The sequence below is a fragment of the Salvelinus fontinalis genome, chromosome 8 (assembly GCF_029448725.1).
Source record: "Salvelinus fontinalis isolate EN_2023a chromosome 8, ASM2944872v1, whole genome shotgun sequence".
Taxonomy (NCBI): Eukaryota; Metazoa; Chordata; class Actinopteri; order Salmoniformes; family Salmonidae; genus Salvelinus; species Salvelinus fontinalis.
This window is the reverse complement of record NC_074672.1, coordinates 48,880,379-48,888,312: the sequence shown is the minus strand read 5'-3', so window position 1 is coordinate 48,888,312 and position 7,934 is coordinate 48,880,379.

The window sequence follows — 7,934 nt, the reverse complement described above, 5'->3', positions numbered from 1 at the left end:
GTCCTTTGCTGTTGTTCTGGGATTGATTTGCACTTTTCGCGCCATTGTACATTCATCTCTAGGAGACAGAACGCGTCTCATTCCTGAGCGGTATGATGGCTGCGTGGTCCCATGGTGTTTAGACTTGAGTACTATTGTTTGTACAGATGAATGTGGTACCTTCAGGCGTTTGGAAATTGCTCCCAAGGATGAACCAGACTTCTGGAGGTCTACGATTCTTATTCTGTCTATAAATAATGTGGATATTGAGCACGTTGAGATGACTAAACTGCTTGGAGTAACCCTGGATTGTAAACTGTCATGGTCAAACATATTGATGCAGTAGTAGCTAAGATGAGGAGAAGTCTGTCTATAATAAAGCGATGCTCGGACTTCTTAACAACACTATCAACAAGGCAGGTCCTACAGGCCCTAGTTTTTTCAAACCATGATTACTGTTCAGTTGCCATTCAGTTGCAATAACTGCCTTAATGTTGCTGGACCCCAGGAAGAGTAGCTGCCGCCAAAGCACAAACCATAATAAACACAAATACAATACTCTCTCGAAGGTGCAGCGGTTGTATTTGGAGAGGACCTGGCGGCAGTATGTAGAGATGCCGCCCTCTTGACAACAGTGGTGGTGTTGTTGGTCCACGTGATGTGGACGCAGAGAAACCTGACTCCCTCTACTGCAGTCCCATTGATGTGGATCAGGGGCATGTTCCCTCCTTCCTGCTTCCTGAACTATCAACTCCTTTGTTTTGAGGGAAAGGTTGTTGACATGACACCACAATGCAGGTAAAACATTTTCTTAAATTTAACTAGGCAAGTCAGTTAAGAACAAAATTCTTATTTACAATTACGGTCTACACCCGCCAAACCCGGCCGATGCTGAGCCCAATTGTGCGCCGCCCTTTGGGACTCCCAATCACGGCCTGTTGTAATACAGCCTGTATTTTAACCAGGGCGTCTGTAGTGATACCTCTAGCACTGAGATGCAGTACCTTAGATCACTGTGCCATTCGGGAGCCCTTTACCTCCTCCATATAGGCTAATTGTTGTTGGTTTTCAGGCCTACAATCGTGGTATCGTCAGCTAAATTGATAATAGAATTGGTGTCGTGCAAAGCCACGCAGTCGTGGGTGAACGAGGAGTGCAGCGGAGTACTGAGGACACACCCTTGGGGGGCTCCTATGTTAAGATTCACTGTGGAAGAGGTGTTGTTGCCAACCCTCACAGCCTGTGGTCTGCCAGTCAGGAAGTACAGGAACCAGTTGCAGAGGGTTGTGTTCCATTGACCCAGGGATCAATGCTTGGTGTCGAGCTCAGAGGGAACTATAGTGTTGAATGCTGTAGTCAATGAACAGCATTCTGATATAGGTGTTCCTCTCGTCCAGATATGTAACGACTCTGTGAATAGCGATGGAAATGTATTATTCCTTGGATCTGTTGAAGCAGAAGAAACATTGGAGTGATTCAAGTGTGCCTGGCATGGTGGCCTTGATTTGGGCCATGACCAGCCTCTCAAAGCACTTCATGACGAAAGAGGTGAGATCGACGGGGCGGTAGTCATTTGGGCATGTCACATTGTTTTTTCTTTGGCGCTGGGACGATGGTGGTCTCCTTAAAGCAGGTGGGGTCTACAGCCTGGGACAGGTTGAGAAGAAGCCTGCCAGCTAATCAGCACAAACCCTGAGGACGTGGCCGGCTTTGAGAGTCTTATCTCTTTTGAGAGTTTTCCTCACGTCAGCCTCGGGGAACGAAGCACCTGGTCGTCCGGAGCAGAGAGATTCTTCCTGGACGGCTCGGTATTGTCTGCCTCGAAGCGAGCGTAGAATTTGTTAAGCTCGTCTGGGAGGGGCGCTTCAGTGGGCACCTCATAGCTGGATTTGCCTTTATAGTCTGTGATAGTCATTAGTCCTTGCCACATGCATCGCAAGTCTGAGTGTTAGAACATCAATTCAAGAGAGATGATTGTTGACTACAGGAAAAAGAGGACCGAGCACGCCCCCATTCTCATTGACGGGGCTGTAGTGGAGCAGCGTGAGAGCTTCAAGTTCCTTGGCATCCACATCAAACTAACATGGTCCAAGCACACCAAGGCAGTCGTGAAGAGGGCACAACAAAATATATTCTCCCCCAGGAGACGGAAAAGATTTGGAATGGGTCCTCAGATCCTCAAAAGATTTTACAGCTGCACTATCGAGAGCATCCTGACAGGTTTCATCACTGCCTGGTACGGCGACTGCTCGGCCTCCGACCGCAAGCACTACAGAGGGTAGTGCGTACGGCCCAGTACATGCAGGACCTCTATACCAGGCGGTGTCAGAGGAAGGCCTTAAAAATCGTGAAAGACTCCTGCCACCCTATTCATAGACTGTTCGCCCTGCTACCGCACGGCAAGCAGTACCAGAGCGCCAAGCCTAGGTCCAAGAGGCTTCTAAACAGTTTCTACCCCCAAGCCATAAGACTCCTGAACAGCTAAACAAATAGCTACCCAGACTATTTGCACCCCCCACGCTGCTGCTACTCTCTGTTATTATCTATGCATAGCCACTTTAACAACCCTACCTGCATGTACATAATTATCTCAATTACCTTGACTTCGGTGCCCTCGCATATTGACACATTGAATCTGTACTGGTATATAGTGGTATATAGCCTCCACATTGACTCTGTACCGGTACCCCCTGTATATAGCCTCCACATTGACTCTGTACCAGTACCCCCCTATATATAGCCTCCACATTGACTCTGTACCGGTACCCCCTGTATATAGCCTCCACATTGACTTTGTACCAGTACCCCCTGTATATAGCCTCCACATTGACTCTGTACCGGTACCCCCTGTATATAGCCTCCACATTGACTCTGTACCAGTACCCCCCTGTATATAGCCTCCACATTGACTCTGTACCAGTACCCCCCTGTATATAGCCTCCACATTGACTCTGTACCAGTACCCCCCTGTATATAGCCTCCACATTGACTCTGTACCGTAACACCCTGTATATAGCCTCCACATTGACTCTGTACCGGTACACCCTGGATATAGCCTCCACATTGACTCTGTACCAGTACCGCCCTGTATAGAGCCTCCACATTGACTCTGTACCAGTACCCCCCTGTATATAGCCTCCACATTGACTCTGTACTGGTACCCCCCTGTATATAGCCTCCACTATGACTCTGTACCAGTACCCCCCTGTATATAGCCTCCACACTGACTCTGTACCGGTACCCCCTGTATATAGCCTCCACTATGACTCTGTACCAGTACCCCCCTGTATATAGCCTCCACATTGACTCTGTACCAGTACCCCCTGTATATAGCCTCAACAGTCCTGCAGTATTGAGTCTGCCTCCTCTGTCCATCGCCTCACTATTCTCTTGTGGTGGTGGCTCCCTCTTGAGTTGCTGATTTAAGGCAGGAAGTAGGTCTGTCTGTCTGTCTGTCTGTCTGTCTGTCTGTCTGTCTGTCTGTCAGACTATCACCCTTTCTCTGTCTGTCATCTAACTCTACCTAGCCTCAGCTGTGCTCACATGACGTCCCTCCCTGAAAAAGAGAGAGAGGTGATAAAGTGATGGCGGTGGCGGTGGGTAGAAAAAGGTCAGAAGAGATGAGAGCGAGAGATTGAAAGAGAGAGGAGTGCATAGGCTAAGTGGGAGTGAAGAAGGAGACAAGAGGGGGAGAGGACAGAGGGGATAGGAGAGGAGGGGGAGAGGACAGAGGGGATAGGAGAGGACAGAGGGGATAGGAGAGGAGGGGGAGAGGACAGAGGGGAGGGGAGAGGACAGAGGGGATAGGAGAGGACAGAGGGGATAGGAGAGGAGGGGGAGAGGACAGAGGGGATAGGAGAGGAGGGGAGAGGAAGGAGGCGATAGGAGAGGAGGGGAGAGGACAGAGGGGATAGGAGAGGAGGGGGAGAGGACAGAGGGGATAGGAGAGGACAGAGGGGATAGGAGAGGAGGGGGAGAGGACAGAGGGGATAGGAGAGGAGGGGAGAGGAAGGAGGGGATAGGAGAGGAGGGGGAGAGGACAGAGGGGATAGGAGAGCAGGGGGAGAGGACAGAGGGGATAGGAGAGCAGGGGGGGAGAACATAGGGGATAGGAGAGGACAGAGGGGATAGGAGAGGAGGGGGAGAGGACAGAGGGGATAGGAGAGGAGGGGAGAGGACTGAGGGGATAGGAGAGGACAGAGGGGATAGGAGAGGAGGGGGAGAGGACAGAGGGGATAGGAGAGGAGGGGGAGAGGACAAAGGGGATAGGAGAGGACAGAGGGGATAGGAGAGGACAGAGGGGATAGGAGAGGAGAGGGAGAGGACAGAGGGGGTAGGAGAGGACAGAGGGGATAGGAGAGGACAGAGGGGATAGGAGAGAACAGAGGGGATAGGAGAGAACAGAGGGGATAGGAGAGGAGGGGGAGAGGACAGAGGGGATAGGAGAGGAGGGGGAGAGGACAGAGGGGATAGGAGAGGAGGGCAGAGGACAGAGGGGATAGGAGAGGACAGAGGGGATAGGAGAGGAGGGGAAGAGGACAGAGGGGATAGGAGAGGACAGAGGGGATAGGAGAGGAGGGGGAGAGGACAGAGGGGATAGGAGAGGAGGGGGAGAGGACAGAGGGGATAGGAGAGGACAGAGGGGATAGGAGAGGACAGAGGGGATAGGAGAGGAGGGGGAGAGGACAGAGGGGATAGGAGAGGACAGAGGGGATAGGAGAGGACAGAGGGGATAGGAGAGAACAGAGGGGATAGGAGAGAACAGAGGGGATAGGAGAGGAGGGGGAGAGGACAGAGGGGATAGGAGAGGAGGGGGAGAGGACAGAGGGGATAGGAGAGGAGGGGAGAGGACAGAGGGGATAGGAGAGGACAGAGGGGATAGGAGAGGAGGGGAAGAGGACAGAGGGGATAGGAGAGGAGGGGAGAGAACAGAGGGGATAGGAGAGGACAGAGGGGATAGGAGAGGAGGGGGAGAGAACAGAGGGGATAGGAGAGGAGGGGGAGAGGACGGAGAGAATAGGAGAGGAGGGGGAGAGGACAGATGGGATATGAGAGGACAGAGGGGATAGGAGAGGAGGGGAGAGGACAGAGGGGATAGGAGAGGACAGAGGGGACAGGAGAGGACAGAGGGGATAGGAGAGGACAGAGGGGACAGGAGAGGAGGGGGAGAGGACAAAGGGGATAGGAGAGGACAGAGGGGACAGGAGAGGACAGAGGGGATAAGAGAGGACAGAGGGGACAGGAGAGGAGGGGGAGAGGACAGAAGGGATAGGAGAGGAGGGGGAGAGGACAGAGGGAATAGGAGAGGAGGGGGAGAGGACAGAAGGGATAGGAGAGGACAGAGGGGATAGGAGAGGAGGGGGAGAGGACAGAGGGGATAGGAGAGGAGGGGAGAGGACTGAGGGGATAGGAGAGGACAGTGGGGATAGGAGAGGAGGGGGAGAGGACAGAGGGGATAGGAGAGGAGGGGGAGAGGACAAAGGGGATAGGAGAGGACAGAGGGGATAGGAGAGGACAGAGGGGATAGGAGAGGAGAGGGAGAGGACAGAGGGGGTAGGAGAGGACAGAGGGGATAGGAGAGGACAGAGGGGATAGGAGAGAACAGAGGGGATAGGAGAGAACAGAGGGGATAGGAGAGGAGGGGGAGAGGACAGAGGGGATAGGAGAGGAGGGGGAGAGGACAGAGGGGATAGGAGAGGAGGGGAGAGGACAGAGGGGATAGGAGAGGACAGAGGGGATAGGAGAGGAGGGGAAGAGGACAGAGGGGATAGGAGAGGACAGAGGGGATAGGAGAGGAGGGGGAGAGGACAGAGGGGATAGGAGAGGAGGGGGAGAGGACAGAGGGGATAGGAGAGGACAGAGGGGATAGGAGAGGAGAGGGAGAGGACAGAGGGGGTAGGAGAGGACAGAGGGGATAGGAGAGGACAGAGGGGATAGGAGAGAACAGAGGGGATAGGAGAGAACAGAGGGGATAGGAGAGGAGGGGGAGAGGACAGAGGGGATAGGAGAGGAGGGGGAGAGGACAGAGGGGATAGGAGAGGAGGGGAGAGGACAGAGGGGATAGGAGAGGACAGAGGGGATAGGAGAGGAGGGGAAGAGGACAGAGGGGATAGGAGAGGACAGAGGGGATAGGAGAGGAGGGGGAGAGGACAGAGGGGATAGGAGAGGAGGGGGAGAGGACAGAGGGGATAGGAGAGGACAGAGAGGATAGGAGAGGACAGAGGGGATAGGAGAGGAGGGGGAGAGGACAGAGGGGATAGGAGAGGACAGAGGGGATAGGAGAGGACAGAGGGGATAGGAGAGAACAGAGGGGATAGGAGAGAACAGAGGGGATAGGAGAGGAGGGGGAGAGGACAGAGGGGATAGGAGAGGAGGGGAGAGGACAGAGGGGATAGGAGAGGACAGAGGGGATAGGAGAGGAGGGGAAGAGGACAGAGGGGATAGGAGAGGAGGGGAGAGAACAGAGGGGATAGGAGAGGACAGAGGGGATAGGAGAGGAGGGGGAGAGAACAGAGGGGATAGGAGAGGAGGGGGAGAGGACGGAGAGAATAGGAGAGGAGGGGGAGAGGACAGATGGGATATGAGAGGACAGAGGGGATAGGAGAGGAGGGGAGAGGACAGAGGGGATAGGAGAGGACAGAGGGGACAGGAGAGGACAGAGGGGATAGGAGAGGACAGAGGGGACAGGAGAGGAGGGGGAGAGGACAAAGGGGATAGGAGAGGACAGAGGGGACAGGAGAGGACAGAGGGGATAGGAGAGGACAGAGGGGACAGGAGAGGAGGGGGAGAGGACAGAAGGGATAGGAGAGGAGGGGGAGAGGACAGAGGGGATAGGAGAGGAGGGGGAGAGGACAGAAGGGATAGGAGAGGACAGAGGGGTAAGGAGAGGAGGGGGAGAGGACAGAGGGGATAGGAGAGGAGGGGGAGAGGACAGAGGGGATAGGAGAGGACAGAGGGGATAGGAGAGGACAGAGGGGATAGGAGAGGAGGGGGAGAGGACAGAGGGGATAGGAGAGGACAGAGGGGATAGGAGAGGACAGAGGGGATAGGAGAGAACAGAGGGGATAGGAGAGGAGGGGAAGAGGACAGAGGGGATAGGAGAGGAGGGGAGAGAACAGAGGGGACAGGAGAGGACAGAGGGGATAGGAGAGGAGGGGGAGAGGACGGAGAGAATAGGAGAGGAGGGGGAGAGGACAGATGGGATATGAGAGGACAGAGGGGATAGGAGAGGAGGGGAGAGGACAGAGGGGATAGGTGAGGACAGAGGGGACAGGAGAGGACAGAGGGGATAGGAGAGGACAGAGGGGACAGGAGAGGACAGAGGGGATAGGAGAGGACAGAGGGGACAGGAGAGGAGGTGGTGAGGACAGAGGGGATAGGAGAGGACAGAGGGGATAGGAGAGGAGGGGGAGAGGACAGAGGGGATAGGAGAGGAGGGGAGAAGACAGAAGGGATAGGAGAGGAGGGGACAGGACTGAGGGGATAGGAGAGGAGGGGGAGAGGACAGAGGGGATAGGAGAGGAGGGGGAGAGGACAGAGGGGATAGGAGAGGAGGGGGAGAGGACAGAGGGGAAAGGAGAGGACAGAGGGGATAGGAGAGGAGGGGGAGAGAACAGAGGGGATAGGAGAGGAGGGGGAGAGGACAGAGGGGATAGGAGAGGACAGAGGGGACAGGAGAGGAGGGGGAGAGGACAGAGGGGATAGGAGAGGACAGAGGGGATAGGAGAGGACAGAGGGGATAGGAGAGGAGGGGGAGATGACAGAGGGGATAGGAGAGGACAGAGGGGATAGGAGAGGAGGGGGAGAGGACAGAGGGGATAGGAGAGGAGGGGGAGAGAACAGAGGGGATAGGAGAGGAGGGGGAGAGAACAGAGGGGATAGGAGAGGAGGGGGAGAGGACAGAGGGGATAGGAGAGCAGGGGGAGAGGACAGAGGGGATAGGAGAGGAGGGGGAG